The 20,167-nt window shown below is 34.3% G+C and overlaps 1 pseudogene; it reads right to left on the minus strand.

The window, feature by feature from the left end:
• Positions 1-9,671: 9,671 nt before the first annotated feature.
• Positions 9,672-12,473, minus strand: LOC136391787 (kinectin-like; annotated as a pseudogene).
• Positions 12,474-20,167: the final 7,694 nt, after the last annotated feature.

Here is a 20,167-nt window from a genome sequence, read left to right on the forward strand (position 1 = left end):
TGGGAATATCACTCATCTGATAGCCCTTCATTTATACACAGCTACAGTTTTAAGCATTTTAAGTTCAAGGATTACTTAGAACTATTTCATATCCCTGATGCTTTAGATGAGTTTCTCCTGTTAATAGTAATCCATGAGTTTGTAGTTTATTGTGGTAAATCAAAAGAGAGAGTGAAAATTATTCACTATCAAGGGCATATTTCCTCAGAAAATTAAGTAGACAGGATTTTATATCAATATGCCCAGAGGAATGAAATTTTATTTGTACACTTTCAAAGCAAAATAATTCTGAACTAGAAAGAGTCCAATCAATCTAACTGTGCATATTTAGAATTTTTCTTTTGTAGTTACTTTTATTTAGCTCATTTAAATTTTAGTTACACACCAACGTACAACATTTCTATTTGTTTTTGTTGTTGTTCGTTTTTTTCTATCTGAAATGAATGCTTCTGATTTTTCCCAAGTGGCCTGATCTCCCCCATGGATAAATAACCCAATTCTTATGATAAATAACCCAGGGGAGTAAGGAAGGATAGAACCCCCTTCCTTACTCCCCTGTAGAGAGCTCCAGGTCACTTTGATGGCTGGACATTTCTCTGTGGCTGTCACTAGAACTTCTGCTTTTGAGGTGATCTTTTAAGGAAAACCAACATTTAAAAACAGGAATTCACAAAACAGAGTCAGTTTATAACAGAATTATTTTATTTTTTAAATATTTTCCTTTTTATATATTATGTATTGGGGTGACACTGGTTAAAAAAATTATATCTATTTCAGGTGCACAATTCTACCACATTTCTTCTCTACACTGTATTGTGTGTTCACCACCCCAAGCCAAGACTCCATCTATCACCATTTTTCTCCCATATCCTCCTCTATCTCCCCCATGCATGCCCCCCAATCCCCTGGTAATCACAACATTGTTGTTCCTGTCCATGAGGTTTTTCTCTTTTTTTCTTCTTTTTTGATCAATCCTTCCACATCCCTCTCCTACAGCTGTCAGCCTTCTCTCTGTCTATGAGTATATCTCTATTTTGCTTATTAGTCAATATTTTTCATTAGATTCCACATGCAAGTGAAATCATATGGTTCTTGTTTTTCTCTGACTGGCTTCTCTAAGTGAGCATAATGCTCTCCATGTCAATCCATGCCATCACAAATAGTAAGATTTCAAATAATGGAAATTAATTGCCTGACCAGGTGGTGGCGCAGTGGCTAGAGTGTCAGACTGGGATGCAGAGAACCCAAGTTTGAAACCTTGAGGTTGCTGGCTTGAGCACGGGCTCATCTGGTTTGAATAAGAAATCACTGGGTCTGCTGTACCCCCTGGGACAAGGCACATATGACAAAGCAATCAATGAACAGCTAAGTTGCTGCAACGAAGAATTGATGCTTCTCATCTCTCTTCCTTCCTGTCTGTCTGTCCCTATCTGTTCTTCTCTCTGTCTGTCACAAAAAAATAAAAATAAAATAAAATAATAGAAATCAATTAAGTGTATTTCTTAAAATATCTTTTTTTATTGATTTTTTTTTTTTTTTTTTTTTTTACAGAGGCAGAGATAGATAGGGACAGACAGACAGGAATGGAGAGAGATGAGAAGCATCAATCATCAGTTTCTCGTTGCGCATTGCGACTTCTTAGTTGTTCATTGATTGCTTTCTCACATGTGCCTTGACCGTGGGCCTTCAGCAGACCGAGTAACCCCCTGCTGGAGCCAGCGACCTTGGGTCCAAGCTGGTGAGCTCTCTGCTCAAGCCAGATGAGCCCACGCTCAAGCTGGCGACCTCGGAGTCCCGAATCTGGGTCCTTTCGCATCCCAGTCCGATGCTCTATCCACTGCGCCACCACCTGGTCAGGCTTAAAATATCTTTTGATATTATTTCAGGATGTCCTAAACAAAAGTCAAGAATAATGGCATTTCCTAATGAAAAAAAATTAAATTTATTAATTATAAATTTGTTTGACATGAGTTTGTTATATGTGTAAATTTGTTACTTAAATTAAATGTGATTCAAAAATCTGCAGACTGTCTCAGGTGCTTATTTAAATCTACATACTAAAGTGTTGTAATAGGAACCACATAAAAATAGAAGGATGCTGAAAATAATCTTTTTCTACTAAATCTATTAGTACTTTATCTACTGAATGCACTTGAATTCTCAGCTAAGAGACAAGAAGATGTTATTGAGAATTAAATCTTTCTTGGAAAAATAAATTAATAGCAACAAATTTAGCCTAATTTAAAATCCATGTTACAGAAGGTGTTACTTCAGTTTTAATCCTATGGCATGTTGATATCTTTTTTTTCTTCTTTTATTAATTTTTTAGAGAGGAGAGAGAGTGAGAGAGAGAGAGAGAGAGAAGGGGGAGGGAGGAGCAGGAAGCATCAACTCCCATATGTGCCTTGACCAGGCAAGCCCAGGGTTTTGAACCAGCGACCTCAGTGTTCCAGGTCGACACTTTATCCACTGTGCCACCACAGGTCAAGCTCATGTTGATATCTTAATGAAACACTTCTACAAAAATACAAATCTAAAAATTTTATGTGTTCTTAATTTTATCATAGGAATAATAATTAAGTGTATTGAATCAATTTATTGTTATGAAATAAATATTTTAATCCCAGAAAAACATTAATTAAAATCAATGCAATAAAAAAGTTCTAAATTAATTTAAATAACTGACAAACATGCTATACTTGTATTTTAGATACATCAGTCTGTACATATTATTATTAGATTTTAAAATAATTTAGTCAAAAACTCACATTTAATTCACATGTTGAGATATAAACATAGAAATGCAACAGAAGATCAAGTGTCAGAAATATTATAATTTATTGTATAATTGTTTGTATCTTTTGCTCAAATGGCTATCTAATGCTTCTCTTCTTATTACCAGGACTTGTTCACTAATTCAGTCAGTAGCAGTGGACAAATATAGACCTCCAACCAAAGGGTAGAAAACAGATCTGATGAAATATTTACTAGAAACCCAGGTTTAAAACTATGAAGATCAAGGGACTGACACTCACTTTCTTCACCAATCAGATGAATCACCCCTTCAGTCCTATATGATAATGAATAAGTTAAGGTGAGAGTCCAGAAGATTGTCAATTACTTTGTAACTGAATAAAGGCATATATGGCCCCTTTTCAAATTTGTGTTAATCTAGTAAAACAAGAGTTCATGGAAACAGTTCAGAAATTTTATCCTAACTCTCACTATGGATAACAGATTTGAAAACTTTGTGAATTAAGCCTAAGGACTTAGGATAATTTCTGTGCTAAATTCTCCTTCATCCCCAAAATTCAATACAGTGAGAAATAAGGAAGGATATTATAGTTTGGACAAATTGTTAGTTTTTTTAAAAAAGGAAAGAAACCAAGAAATAGTTTTCAAAAGAAAAGTGAGACAATATTGAGATGATTTAGCTACTAGGTAGTATAAATTACTTCTTTAAAGTTAGAAAATATATTTTATAATAGTGCTAATTTACATCTGTGCATGTTAGATAGTCTATTATTTTTCCTGTTTTAGATCCACATTTTAACTTCTGCTTAGAGACTTGTTAATATAAGAGATAATTATCTTTGCTTAATTTTTAGCCAATATTTCTTCTCTCTTACTAACGGGTATAAAACATTTCTGTTCTTCTTGCCCTTTCCCTGTAGGCCAACAATCTGGACAAAGTTTAGCCACAAAAATTGACCAAAAGGAAGTTAACATGAAAATATTTTAAAGGTTAGATTTTGTTGGGCAGATAAAATATATTATGCTCACTTTCTTAAAAATGGTGGTGCCACATGGAAACCCATTGCCCAGGTGATAATATTAGTTGCCCTTCTTGCTTAGAATGGGTGTGATTATATTAATGTGTGTTGGGGGAGGGCTGTCACGCCAAAAGGTTTTAAAGGGAAGAGTGATTACGTTCTAGGAGGAGCCCATGCAAGGAGAAAGCAGAGCAAGACCACATGGAGGAGAGGAGAAGCAGCCAAGATGGCAGAATGCTGAAGGAGAAGCCAGTTTGCGCAGAGTTGTGCAGGGAGAAGGAGATGGGGAACAGATCTGACTAAGGCTGGTGAGGTAGAAAGCTCTGATTCTAGAAAACTCGAATAAGTCAGTGGCTTTGGGAGCCCTGAATGGAAAGGGAAATGTTTTTCCACTGTGTGTATTTCTTGCCTGCTGGGTGCAAGCTAGGATTAAACCTAATGGCTCACCAGTTCTTGGCTCCATTGTTTCATTTTCGTCTGTTCAAATCAAACCTGAACCTGCATGAGCCAGGCAGCTGTGATGTTGGCCGTGGCTACTGGCCCTGCAATTCTGATCCTTGATAATTAATTAAATATTAATTTTTGAAGCAGCTGTTACATCTTATCTTTAAGTACATTTAGCTGTATACATTTCTTCCCTCCTTATTACTCAATAAATGGGAGATATTATATATATACTAGAAAGCCCAGCGGTCATACGAAATGACCGCTGTTCTAGATATTATAAATTGTAATTAAAATGATTTGTGCAAAGGTGTCTGCTAATTCAAACTGAATTACCAAGGGCAGGCGGCGAGGACGCCCCTTTGCTTACTTCCCCACGGGGTTTCCCCCTTCTACTTGCTTAATTGCTTAAAGTAGAGTGCAATGAAGGAAACCACTGGCGGTACATTTCTTAAGAGCCACTGCTAGCTCAATAAATAAAGGTGATTTAAATAATAAAATGTTAATTCAAATGTCAAAGATCTCTTTGTACACAACATTGCTTGTGTAGATCTTTCCATCATTTTTAAGCTCGCCTTGCAGAGGACCATCAATTATTTTTAATTTTACGTCCGTTCTTTCATGAACTCTTGAACAGGCAACATAAAGTTGACCGTGTCCAAATGCAGGCTCAGGTAAAAAAATGCCAACACGCTTAAGCGTTTGGCCCTGAGACTTATTGATGGTCATAGCAAAGGCAAGTTTTACAGGAAATTGTCTATGTCTCAATTGAAACGGCAACCCTGTTTGAGATGGAGCCAAATCAATTCTTGGAATGACATGTATTTCACCTTTAGAGGAGCCAGTCAAAGACTTAGCTATTATGACATTATTTTTCAATTGGAGAACCTCTAGTCTTGTACCATTGCAAAGACCCCTTCTGGTGTTAAGATTTCTTAACAGCATAATAATTGCTCCAATCTTTAACCTCAATTTGTGAGGTGGCATGCCAGAAGGCGGGACTATTTGAATGCCGTGGCAACTTCACTCCATTGGCTAGTACAGTTACGCAAGCAACCAATAAGCTATCGGCGACAAACAGACACTTAAGCCGCACATAATAAAGATATATATGTATATCTCAACCTCATTTCTAACAAGTTATGAATTAAAGTTGACATGTTATTTAGCTCTCTAAGCACTGGGTATGTCATTTTAAAAATGAGTGTGTTGGACAAATGAGTTTGTAAAATTTGTATTTTTTGAGTTTGCTCACTTTTATTGTTAAAAAATAGCATTGGACAGTCACATGTGTGCTTGTCCTCAGAGCAGGGCAGTTGGCTGCAAATTGCAGACTGCATTCCTGCTTGGGAGGGGGCCATTGTTTTGCTAATATTTTCTGGTGGAGGGGTCTTTGCGGGCCCAGCCAGATTTTCAGGAAGAGCAGGAAGAATGCAGAGTGCTGAAGAAGAAGCCAGTTTGCAAAGGAGAGAAGATGTGCAGATAGGGAACCAGAGCAGAGGGGCTTTACGAGCTCTGCTGAGACTGGTGAGGCCTTTGATTCTAGGAAGAACCAGAGAAGATTCTCCTGGTTGTGGAACCAGAGAAAGTATTAGCACTTTGGTAGCCCTGAATGATAGGGAAGTGTTTTCCCTGTGTGTTTGCTTGTGGCCTGTGCGAGACTTTAATAAAGGAATGGCCCACCATTTTTTGGCTCCACTGTTTCTTACCATCTGTCTGAATTCAATGAAAACCAGCATGGCCATGATGGCAGCAGCCACTGGTTTTACAGAGTGCTTGTGTACAGATTTCTTCCAAGGTTTCCTATAGTTTAATGATTCTACAAGGCAGCTGTTTGGATGACAAAGTGTATAAATGAGGAGCCACTGAGCCACTTCACCTGCAGGTGTTGTAAAGTACCAAAAGCTATAGAATTAATATTAATATTTTGGGATGCTTGAGAAACATTTTGTTGATTTGGGTTAAGATGTGCAGAGAAATTGTGAGAATAGTCTCTGAATTGTGTGATTGGCATAGTCAGGATGGCCCTTGGCATTGTATTGTAAATGCAAAAGGGAGGAAAACATGGATCCCCAGACATTCCACTATGCCTGTGGGGAAAAGGGTGAATGGCTAGCCAGGTACAGGGAGAGAAAAGCCAAAATAAACCTTTTCTCATAGCAATGAGCCATTTCCGGGCATTTGTCCCCACCGAAACTACCTCTCCTATGTAAATGCATGTAGTTAACACATGTGACTCAGGACAGAGAGATAGCAGATGAACACTAGATAATATAGGAATGCCTTTTAATATGTAAAGAGACATCTTTCTACCATTGTGTTGGCTTGTAAACTTTGTTTTCCCCAAAAGGATGTATGGCTTGCAAATTGAACGTGGTCCTAACATGTTAAAAGACATATGACTATAACCAATAGTGGTAAGGGGCTCCTAATTGCAATTTTTGCTTCTGTACTTCCCACTTACAAAACTATAAAAACTAAGTAGAACAAAGGGCTGGTGCATGCTTTCCTTCAGAATTCTGTCAGAGTAGCCACGCTTGGCCAAGCTAGACAATAAAGCTTTGAGGTGTAACCGAGGGACCTTGTTCCTGTCTTCAATGTTTTCGGGTACCTCCGAATTAGGCTTAACAACATTATAACATCTAAAACCTCCACATTCCTTTGCTAATAAGCAGATAGTCACAATTGCACTGAAGCATGTTTTCAAATGGAACATGTAGAATTTATTTTGCTTTTATCAAACTATTTGAATAGAAATAAAGTGAACTTTCAGTGGTAAATTTATCACTATAATGATTAAGTCCAGGTGTTAACCCGTAATTGATAAACACTTTCAAGCTCTAATTCTCACTTCTCCTGCCTCTTAGAATCTGTAACTTACTTCAGGATGCATATATGCAATACTTTTTTGTTAATTTATCTCAAAATTATGAATAAATTATTGATATTCACCTGTATCAGTGAGGGACTTCAAGGAAAACTAAAGGCTGTGTCCTTGCTCAGTTTCTATCAGTGTCAGGAATGTAATTAAAATATAAGGGAATAGGGTACATTTCAGAGTGTCACTTGGAGCATTTAAATAAGGAAGGGCATGTACCTCATTCCATAAAGTTCAAGGAAGGAAGAATGGAAGAAACAACAAATGGATAAGGATGACAGAGTACAAAACACTATCCTGCCCCAACATAGTAAAAAATAAAAGAGAAAATCACATCATTTTACAACTTCTCAAAAAAAATAATAATAGGATGTCTGCACAAAGACGGTTTTAATAAAAATCAATGATAAAATAGAAATACCTAAATCTACTGGGTAAGACTTCTTCAGAGACCCAAGAGAGTTCGTTGGGTTACCATATTTTAAGTGCTGTGGAGAACAAGAAACCACAAGCCCTGCCAGGATTCATTCTAATTAATTCTGAGCTGACATACTGAATATGCAAGGGAATTTCCTAAAGAAGCTAAACATAGGTTCCCAGAAAGATTCCCACATAGTGCAAAACGCATTCTGTTCTTTCTCCTAGTAAAGTTACATAAAAGTCGGTAAAAAGTAGTCCTTAAATTTTACCTCAAAAGGTAGACAACTTGGATCTCATAAGCTGGTAAGAGATTTAGAGAGAAACAAAGATCTGGGCAGAATTTTCCATGTGAAAAATGAAAGAAAGGCATGACACTCATCATAAAGGGAGAATGATAAGAAGGAAGAAAGAAAGAAAATTAATAAATATGAATGCAAAGGGCAGAATTAAAACTCTTCAAAATAACAAAAGAACTTGACCTCAACTATTGTGCAGTATAGAATTATGTAATAAAAATTTAATTCAATTAAAAAGTGATCATAAATGAGATTTTTAAAATTCAGAATAAATTTTCAGAGTGAATTTTCTGAGCTTAAGATATCAATTGAGGCCTGACCTGTGGTGGTGCAGTGGATAAAGCGTCGACCTGGAAATGCTGAGGTCGCTGGTTCGAAACCTGGGCTTGCCTGGTCAAGGCACATATGGGAGTTGATGCTTCCAGCTCCTCCCTCCCTTCTCTGTCTCTCCTCTCTCTCTCTCTCTCTCTCTCTCTCCCCCTCTCCTTCTCCTCTCTAAAATGAATAAATAAAATAAAGAAAGAAAGAAAGAAATAACATTAAAAGATATCAATTTAGAAAGAAAACATTATATAAAATTTAATAGTTACTTAGAATAAATTAGATGTGAATGAAAACTAAATTTCAATCAAAACAGAGGAAAAGACTAAATTGGGCATTTAGAGAGAAAATGGTAAATATGATGTGAAGGGGAGAAAAGCAAATATAATTCATGTCTCTAAATGATAATCATAATATACAAAAAAGGAAATATACAGTAGAGTAAATATATCATAATAATTTTTCTTTCTTTAATTTAATTTTATTTAAATATATATCTTAAAAATAAATATATCTTTTTTGCTGTAAATATCTATAGAGAAATGGCTGGAAGGATAATCACTAATTATTTATATTTGTATTCATTTTGCAGATTCAATGATTTAATGTTAATGTTTTACAAAAAGCCACATCAAAATATAACTTTACCATTCTATATGACCTAAATTTGTATCTACTCCCTAATTGCTATGAAGATGGTGACTAGGAAAGGTTAGCTCATTTGTTTTTTTCTTTCATTTTATAAACTATATACATTGAATAATTAATTAGTCAGATCTTATGTACAAGTGGTTGGGGAATGTACTCCATTTTCAAGTAATTCCTCCTTGCATTTCTAAAGGAAGTTACTAAGTTAGATAGAAACTGTAGTTTATATTATAATTTGTGCCTGTACATTTTGCATAAGGCAAAGGTCATTAATCCTTACTGTATCACAAAAGTTGTATTAGAATTAAATATTCTGATTCTGCCCAGGAACTAGATTATCATAAAATATTTTAATGTAGCATTTATTTTCATTCTTTTGTTTAATAATTAGAAAATGAGGCATTAGTTTTACGGAAGTTTTCAAAAATTCTGGGAAATAAATCGTTGATATGCACTCTGGATAGACAGTGAGCTGGAGGATTTAAGGGATATGAAGAGCAAGCTTGGGGATAAAGAGCCTTCTATTGGATCAGAAATTAAGAAAGGCATCTATCATATCTGTTACACGCTATGGTCCAAATTGCTGGAAACATTACAACTATCTCAGTAGTTCACTTGCAGAGGGAGAGGTGCATTTTTTTTTCTAGAAATTTATAATGGAAATCCAGGTAAATCCTATTAGTATTCAATAATTTGTATAATGGCATTAGCGATGACTTTCAAGTCAAGCATATCTTTTCCGCTATAAACAAAGGAAAAATCAAATGTCTTCGAGAAGGGCTGGAAAACACTCAAAAATTTTCTTATTCTGGTGATCCTTTAAAATGAAGGTTGAAATCTTCCCAATCTTTGAGCCTGAGGATGAGGCTCATTTTTTTTTTTAATATATTTTTATACTAGATCTTTCTCCTTCTCTCTAAAACAATCTTCATGGTATTCATCTGTTCTTCCTTTCCTTTCAATAAGTTCTGAAGCTCCTGAACTTGAGAAGTGATAGATAACTGTTGAGCCTTTTCAAGGTGGGTATTTCCTATTTCTTCTTTTAGAGCCTCTATTTCCTGTTTTAAATCCTGAATAGTTTTCTCATTATTAGCAACTTTGAGAATTTCAGCTTCCAGAAGTTCTTCCACAGACTTGATCTTTCCATCTTTCTCGTGGATTACTTTCTTAAGGTCTTCAACTAGAGATGCAAAAGAAACCTGATCATTTTGCTTGGCCTTTAAATCTTGAACTTCTTTCGTCAAAGATGAATTTTCTGTTCTTATTGCATTCAGTTCCTCTTCTTTAGTAGCCACCTGACTAAGTCCAGTTTCAAGTAATTCTTCCACAGTTTTCAATTTCTCATCTTTTTCTTGAATGCATTTTTCCATTTGTTCCACAACATCTTTATTAGGCTGTTCAGAAACAAGAGTCTGTAGCTTCTGAACTTCTAATTGTAATGCTTTGTTTTGGTCACTTAAAATCTTAAATTCATCCATTTTTTTGAAACTTCACATTGTAGCTGCTCTTCAAGCAATCTTATTTTATCATCCTTAACATGAATACTTTTTTGCGTTTTCTCCAGTTCATGTGCAGCAGCAGCCTGTTCATTAGCCAAGGCCTGTAATTTTTGCACTTCAGCTTTTAATAAGAAATTCATATTCTGTATATCCTTAAGTTCTTCCTCTTTACTTGTTAAATGATCATGTTCATTTGCTAAAGAATCTTCAGTCTGTTTTATCTGCTTATCCTTTTTTGCAATCACTTTATGTAATTCTTCGGCTAGAACTGAAGCAGAGGTCTGGGCTGCTATCTGGGAATGAAACTGTTGAACTTGAGCTTTCAAAGCCTTGTTCTGCTCCAAAATATCCTAAACTTGCATTTGTAGAGACTCTTCTTTGTTCACCCTTTTTTGCTCTGATTCCATTAACTGCATTAGTCTTTGCTCCACCTGCTATTTTGATACCAAGGTATCTGTAAGCTTACTATGCAGACTCTGTGTTTCATCTTCTATGGCCACAAATTTACTCTGTAAATCTTGCTGTGCTGCATCATGCTCTGCTGTTCTCTTCCTTATGTAACTCTGGACTTCTTCCCACCTTCTCTCAGCTTCTTGCAGTTGAACCTTCAGCTGAGTAACTGCTTGTTCCTCATTCTTCTTTTGGACTTCCTCTTGCTGAAGCTTTCCTGTTTTCTCAGTCAGCTCATTCACCAATCTAGCATAATCCTGGTGCAGATTGTTTAGTTCAGCAGACTGCTTGCTTTCTAGTTGGTTTGTAGTGTTGCTGACAGCATCTCTCAGTATGCCATTTTCCTGCTTCAAGTGAGCTATCTCTGCTTCCATCTGCTCACGAACTTGACGGAACTTCATTTGCATCTGTTGAGTCTCTTGATAACTGACATGCATTTTGTTTCGAAATACATTATGTTTCTTTTCTAACGTTCCAATCCGATCTTTCATCCTTGATATAACCACATTGTTTCTTTCTTTCTCTGGCATCATTTCCTGGGTTAACTGCAAATACCGATCCTTCATAGCAGCAGCATCTTCCTTCACAGCGGCAAGTAATTTGTCCTTTTCTTGAAGCTGATGTACAAGTGCAGTCACTTCTCCTTTATTTGACTTATTTAAAGCATCCTGTATCACACCGTACTTCTCCTTTAGCAGCTCTACAACACAAAGGGCCTCATCTTCAGAAAATATCATGGTCTTCAAAGACAGAAGGAAATCTTTAAATTTCATTTCAGCATTTTCTTTGTCAGTTTCCATCTTCAGTTTTTTAGCCCCCATTTTCTGGATTCCTTCTACTTGCTCAGGTTCAATCATATCAATAACTTCTTTCTTATCCAGCACAGGACTTGAGTCTGCATTATCCATCAGAGGAATATAAGTAGTTGCCTGAATAAGGGGTTCATCTACCAAAACATTTTCTGTCTTCTGCTTCTTTGATGAAACTTTCTTCTTTCCTGAACCATTTTCTTGTTTAGTATCTTGGTGGACAGGTAATGATTCTTGCTTTTTTGAAGGCGCCACAAGAGTTTCCACCTTTTTATCCTGATCATCGCTTCCATTTTTAGACTTCTTCTGCCCTGGTTTCTTCTTCAAGGCAGTTGCTTCAGAGGGGGAGTGGGCTGCTTAGTAACTGGGACAGGTTCTACTTTTCTGCCTGGAATCTTTGAAAACGTCACTTTCTTTGGTGACCTGCTCTTCTAGGACAAGCTTGTGTTTCTTTTCCTTCTTCTTTCTTTCTCTAACACTACTCGAAGTTTCACATTCAGTAGAACAGATACAAGTTGTTCATCTTCTATAGCCAAGGCATCAGACAATTGAAAGTCCCGGGGCACATTCTCAGAATCAGATTTGTGGAGGTTCCCATTCTGGATTTCTTTCTTTTTATTCTTTTTCTATTCTGTCTTCTTTTTATCTGTTTTGGTAGGAATAAGCTTTTGTTCTTTTTTTCTGTTTTGCAAGAATTTCATATAATGTTTCTTTCATGAAAAGCCAGAAGAAGAGGAAAATTGCTATAATAACTACTGAAAGAATAAGGACAATAAAATATGTTGACTTATAAAACTCCATCGTGCTTTTGTTAATGTGATTCTATAAAACCTTTACCCTGCACCACGGATAAGGAGAAAGAAAAGACGCAGCGGAGCCGGCACCACAGCCGGAACCTCGCGCTCCGAGGCATGGCCGCTGCTGCAGTTGCTCAAGTGCCGTCGCGATGCCCCGAGGCTCATTTTTTTGAGAAAGAAAGGGTCCCATTGGTATTTGGATTATTTTCAGCTACTGCTGAAAAATCAAGAGTACTAATTTGCAGTGAACAGTTATGGCTTCAACAACGGGAAAGTATTAAATCTAGTGTATAAGAAAAGGCTTTTCATTTTAGCTCTCAGATAATAAATCAAATTGTTTTATCTTGAATAGAGGGAGAAAATCTAGAATAACAACTATATATGTTTAAATGAAAAGGAAACCTTCAGTTTAGCAAGCATGAAACAGAAACAAGAATTAAAAAATCAGATAAAGCCACACACTAAGATCATGAAGGAGAGAGTCATATCAAGTAATTAGGCCTCTTGGCTTTTATTGATATTTTTCAGAAACAGAAAATTTCAAATATGTATATATATATATATATATATATATATATATATATATATATATATATATATATATATATATATGATACTCATAAACACTCTCATTATTCTTCTTCAAGTTTGTAAAAAGAAAGAGTCACATTTTGACAGGGTTACAGGAAATGTGATTATAGGCAATATACTAAATAAATACATATTTGCTTCACAAAGTGCTGAGTGTATCTGATTAATATCTATATTTTAAGATAAGTAAACTGAAGCACAAAGAAGTTAGATTGCTTGTCTAAAAGTCACATAATCAATAAGTGACAGGGATGAGATTCTAATCTATGCATCAAAAACAAAGATTCTGAGTACTTATCTTCAACATCTATGGTTTTCTTCATCATCATAGTCATCATTATTATCACCATTAACATCATCACTATCTATTGCATTTCTTATCTTTACTCCTTTCCTGTTTAATTTTATCTTTACAATCACAAAGAAGAGAGGATGTGTGAAAGGGTATTGTATGGAACAGCTTGTTTGCTCATCCTATACTAATGGTGTGTTTTCAACACTCCTTAGGCATGAATGTTTGCCACAGACAATTAAGCAGATGATAGATGAACTCTTGGTTTTCCTGGGATATAAAATAAACTACACAGAGTCTGAAAATATCAATGCGCAATATGAATGATGTGTCCTTGCAGACTAGTTTGCATTTCTATCAGTCTCAAATTGCTTCTTATTGTTAGCCGTAAACATATCACAATATTGTTTAACTGTCACAAAAATGTATTTTTACTAACTGAGCTAAATATAAAAATTCAATATTACTGCATAACCATATTTTGTTCATAAGATTATAAAATATATCAATTAATATATTTCCATAATAAAATTTTATTAACAAAAGTATGACAAACATGTATGCCTACATACACATTTCAACATTACATGCCAATGTACTCTAAATCATATTTTTAGCACTATTTGCTTCTTGCTCAATATTTGTTGACTGAATTCATACATATTCAATGCATGTCTTTATTTTAATGTCTAACATGATTATTTAATTTTGGCAATACTGACCTTTTTACTGAATAGAGCTAGACCTATCAAAATAAGTTACATGCCAAGAATGCAAATGTACACATTTACCTTGGGAAATGCAGCACAATGCTAACAAGTGTCAAATAAAAGTAAAAAACATATACATTTATTCTAATCATTTATGATATTTTTCTTAAAATAAAAAGGAATAGAGAAAAATTTTTTAAATTATAAATAATGTTATTATTAAGACTAAATACTTTTATTAATAAAAAGTATATTTGACAAAAATATAAAATGTTTATGGAAAAGAAATAAATTTTGAAGTTACTCCTACATAGTATGGGATTGGCAGCAATGTTGGATAGGGCTCTTTAGCTGTAAAGATATGTTTTGCTTCATACACACATATGCTTTCACACATACACACACAGACAAAACAGTTGATCAACTAAATAAATGATAAAGCCCTGAATAGTGGCCACATGGGTGTCTCATTATTGTTTTATACTTTTTCAGATATCTTAATATTTAAAAATCAAATCAGTTTGAAAGATAAAGCAAAAACTCATGATAATATGAGGAAATTTTAGTATATTTATAAAATATATGCAAAAGTAGAAACAGATACATTTATTATAAAGATAATTTTTAATTAGCAGTGAGGAAAATACCCCCAAACAAGAATTAGTTTTTTAGAATTCTGGTGCTACATATTGAGGATTTTAAAATCCTTCTTGGGCATTAGGAGCATTTTTATAGACTCATTTCAAAGTATTTTTTAAAATGCCATTAGGATATGAATATTTATACTAGAAAATATAAATGCTTAAATGAGACATGGAACTTGAAATGGAAAAAAGAGTCATAAGTTATTTTATCAACATTCTTAAGATAACAGAAGTAGAATTGAATAGCAGTCAATGTACTTGTGAAAAAATCATAACTGGTAACTGTCAAGGGAGAAGAGACAAAAACTAAAGAGGTCACAACATTAACATTTCCTTAAGGCCTACCCATATAACATTCCTATCAACAGTTTTAAAATTTTCATACATCTGACCCATGCATAAAATATCTTTATATGTGTGTAACCTAATCATAGGATGAGATACTGGATCAGTACTGCCAAGTTTACCAGTAATGAAGCCAATAATATATATTCAAATCAATAATATAAAGTCAGTAAGAGAAAGAACTTGGGAGACAGTACTAGGAAAAGCGAGAATAGGAAGTATAAAAGATTAAAAAGAGAAACATATGATATAAAATAGCAAAAACAAACTGCTGTAACTTAATTATAACAAAAGTGGATGGGAAGAGTAGGATAAGAAGAGATGGATGAGGTAGGCAGGGACTAAATTCTGTTATTCATGATATTTAGGATACGAGCATTTTCAGTTTGGAATGAATGGGGATATTGTTAAAAACATTAAGCCAGAATAAAAAAACAAACCTAACATAATCTGAAATGTTCTTTGAAATGTTTATTTTAGCTACAAAAGAAAATAGAAAATGAAAAAATGGAGAAAGAATAGAAGATTATTTCAAGTAGTCCAGATGAAAACTGATGGCACCTTGAATCAAGATTGAGTTAACAGATATGAAAAGAATGTAGACAGATTGCAGATAATATTCAGGAGCTACAATATGTGAATGGCAAGTGTGTCCCTAATATTATGCTAAAAAATTCTCTTTATTCTTCATTCATGCAATTTAGAGTAAAACGTTTATTCATTTGTTCATTTATTCTACAAATATTTATTGATCATCCACCAGACTTTGGGCACCTTTCTATATCAGTATAAAACATACAGGTCTCTCTTTTATTCTAGTAAGAAGAGAGAAAATAGGCAAACACAGAAGCCAATAATAAGGAAACACAGAAGTAAAGTAACAAGTTTACTAAGAAAATTATACAGTAATTTCAAAAGTGATAAACACTTTGTTGGGAATAAAATTAAAAACAAGTAAGGGTATAGTGAGTCCTTGGATGGAGAAAAGAAATAAGCAGTCTACAGAATGAAAGAGAATTGTTAGGACTAGACTTCTTGTGTAGATGAATTTTGTTAATAAGGTTTTATCAGGTAAAGAAATTAGCTATATAAATATCAAGGGAAACCTCAAATTAGGCCAGAATACTAGAAGCGACAAAGGCCAATTGAGGCCTAAAATGTTAGCAACATTCAATCAAAGCAGGCCAGTGTGACTAAAGCACAGAAGATGAGAATAATAGAAGGGGATGTCAGAGTGCATAGAGGGTGGGGTTAAAATTTACTGCTCCCTTCAGGCTATTGTAAAGAATAGGAAAATGGAAAGTCATAAAAGTTTGAGTAGACGATGAAATTACTAAATGTGTAAAAAATGTTTCTGGCTGCTGTATCAAGTTTACATTCTAGTGGAGCAGAGTGAAACAACTGGTATTGAGAGCATTCAAATAATCAAGGAGAGAAGTGTTGGTGGTTTCCTTTAAGGTAGTAGCTATAGATGAAATAAGTGGCCAGATAAAGGGAATATTTTGAAGATAGATACAATAGTATTACCTGATGGATAGGATGAAGAGACTGATAAAAAAAAAGAGATATTAAGAAAATGCTATTTATTGTTTTTTATTTTATTTTATTTATTTATTTTTTGCCTGTTACTAATTCAGATTGGAGGGGGTTAGAGGAAAATGGAAGAGGTTATGGGGGTATGGGGGTGATAAATAGTAATGGATTTGACTTGGGGTGGTGAACATACAATACAGTATACAGATGAGGTATTATAGAATTGTGCACCTTAAAACTATAATTTTATTAATCAATGTCACCTTAATAAATTCAATAAAAAAGGATAACAAAGAAATCCTGGAGTAATTGAAGTTTTCTTTGGGGCATGAAAAAGAATGCAACTCTAAATATGCCAAATTAGATATATCTAAGTGGAAAGGTCCAGTAAGCACTTAGATATACAACTTTAAAGTTTAGAAAGATTTACATAGAAGATATGGAAGATACAATTTATGTAGAGATTGTACACAGACAGATAGGAGTTAAAGCCATAGGACTTGAAGAGAAGAGAAAGTGCGTAGATCGGTGTTTCCCAATGTGGGGTCCATGCCACAAAGGGGGGCAATTCGATAGTTAAGGGGGGCAATTTGAAAATGGACTTGACACGAATTTAACTCTTTCACCCCGGGACATTTAAATGCAATGCTATATATCGGTACCAAATTTAACAAAAAATGCAATTCTTAAATAATTGCGGTAAATAATTAGTAAGTATAATTTCGTTTGATGGGACCAAAATATCAACTGGGTGATCGGCGTCGTCAAGTAAACTTCATCCTGGGTTCACCGCGGAGCATGCCGTCTGCCGCGGGGAACCCCGGACGTTTTAAAAATTCACTACACAACGCAGTTATTCTCACCTAATTGGCCCATCGCTATTTCTGTAGTGTTTCACATCATTCAGATGGTGTTAATTTGAACTAAGTGTCAGTCAAAACTGTTGTAAAAGCTTGTTGATTTAATAAATATACATATATATATTGTATAGATATAATTGGTAAGTATTTGATTTTATTTTTATCAATATTAAACTCTTTATTAAGTACTTCTTGCATCGGGGCTAGAAAGCACTAATATTTTATAAATATTATTGGGGCTATAATAGTGCATGCACGACAATTTTAATTTTAGAAGCATAACTTTCCAGAAAATTTTGTCAAGTGGAAAAAATATAGATACCTTTTGATTTGCGGTGGTAGTGTAGTAAATGTGTTATATACATTTAAATAAATATGAATTTTTAGTATACGTTTACTCTATGTCACATTGAATATATTTTAACACATATTTTAATATTAGTTTTTAATTGATCTTATTTTTATTTCTTATAGCCCATAGTAAAATGAGTGGTGCAAGCAAGAAAAAAACTCGTCAATATTTGGAGGAATATTTAAAATTTGGGTTCATAACCGCTGTTCACGATGAGTGGATTCCTTTTTGTCTTTTATGCCAGCAATGCTTGACCAACGAATCAATGAAATGAGGTCGTCTTGAGGTGCATTTGAAGGCGAAACATAGTGCTCATATTAATTCAGATTTGAGTTACTTTAAAACTTTAAAGAAAAATTTTGAAAAAAGAACAACATTAAAGTCTCTATTTACTGCTCATACTTCAACTAATAATCGTGTTCTTGAGGCTAGTTATCAAATTTCTTTATTCATCGCTAAAACTGGAGAAAATCACACTATAGGAGAGAATTTAATAAAACCATCAATATCAGCATTTCTTAAAACGGTTCTTGAAAAAGATGACAAAGATGTAAAAACTATGCCACTAAGTGACAATACTGTTAACAGAAGGATAGACGAAATGAGTGAGGATATTGAAAAACAACTTATTGAAAAGCTGAAAACAAGAAAATTCTCCTTGCAAATGGATGAATCAACTTTGAGAGACAGTGAGGCAGTATTGATAACTTACGTAAGATATATTGATAAAGGACATTTTGCTGAAGAAATGTTGTTCTGTAAAAGATTAGAAAGCACCACTACCTCCAAAGATATATATAATAAGCTAAAACACTACTTAGATGTCAATGATATACCAATGAAAAATATAACATCTTGTGCTGCAGATGGTGCTCCCAATATGATGGGCAAGAAAAATGGCTGCTTAAAATTGATGAAAGATGCGAATCCAGAAATGATTCTTGTGCATTGTGTTATTCATAGGGAAAACTTGGTAGCTAAAAACATCTCGCCTGTTCTGAATGAAGTATTACATACAGTAATAAAGTGTGTTAATGCTATTAAAGCTAGTGCCAAATGGGAGCATCTTTTCAAGCTATTTTGTGAAGAACAAAATGAAGACCATGTGAGACTTTTACTTCATACTGAAGTCAGATGGCTATCTAAAGGAAACTGTTTGAAAAGATTTATGGAACTGTTTGATACTCTTGGTGATTTTTTAAGCGACAAACCTCAAATGAAGTATCTGTTAACAATAGATGGTAAAGCATTTGTGAGTTATTGAGTCGATATCTTTGAAAAACTAAATATATTAAATAAGCAACTTCAAGGAACAAATAAAACTCTTGTCGATGCAAAAGCAAAGATATTTGGTTTCATTACCAATATTGAGTTATGTCAGAAACATATTAACAACAAAAACTTTAAACAGTTTCATTGGCTCCAAAAATGTGAAGTAACTGATACCGCTTTACTTGTTATTGTCAATCATTTGAATATTCTATCGGCTGATTTAAAAGAAAGATTTTCTGATTTAAAACAAATTGATTTCCCAACATGGATGATGCAGCCAATGTTAGTGGATTTGTCTGATATATCAAATATGCAGTATCAAGAAGAACTCAGAGAATTGCAAAATGATGAGTCAGTTAAAGCTTTATTTAATATCAAAGGAGCGATGGCCTGGCTTTGTGAGGAAACAGAAATCAAATACCCAAATTCAACCAAATGTGCAAGAAAACTATTGCTACCGTTTCCATCTTCATTTTTAGCTGAATGTGGATTTAGTGCTGTAAATGATTTACTGGTAAAAAAAAGAAATCGGCTGGATATAACACAACGTGGAGACTTGAGACTAAAGCTAACCAAATTGGAACCTAATATAAAATCTCTGTGCAGCAAGCATCAAGCACAAGGGTCACACTAAATTAAAATAATAAATTAATATAGAAAAATCTGTATTAAAATTATTTGGAATTTAAATTTCTGTTTTTCATTATATGTTTTGAAATTTTACTTACTGTGTTTTGTTAACAATTTCATAGTGATTTCTTCCTAGAACCTATCATTTATGTTTATTAAGTGAACAAATCAATTTTTTAATGTTAAAAATTATGTATGTTACATAGGGGAGGACATAAAAATTTTAGAAAGGTTAAGGTGGGGCATGGCACAAAAAAGGTTAGGAAACACTGGCGTAGATGGTGCTAGATGAGGTCGTTGATGACAGATTGAAAGTAAGTATACATATAGGTAATAGAGAGTAAGCTGAATTTGGACAGGGTGGTGGAATTGGTGAAAAACATAATTAGATGAGAGCCTAGATACGCATGTGCAAAGGACACTGTTTCTGTCTGTTTCATGTACTCTTTCCATGCTCCCATTTCCTCATTTTTGTTTAGCCATACCACCACCCTGTCCAAATAAATCTCTCCCCTTCTCATGTGAATTAATGAAGAATTAAGCTTGCTTCTCAGGTGTGGATTTTTCATTTTTTTGAGGGATTTTTTTTGTTTTGTTTTTTGT

The sequence above is a fragment of the Saccopteryx leptura genome, chromosome 2, assembly GCF_036850995.1.
Source record: "Saccopteryx leptura isolate mSacLep1 chromosome 2, mSacLep1_pri_phased_curated, whole genome shotgun sequence".
NCBI lineage: Eukaryota > Metazoa > Chordata > Mammalia > Chiroptera > Emballonuridae > Saccopteryx > Saccopteryx leptura.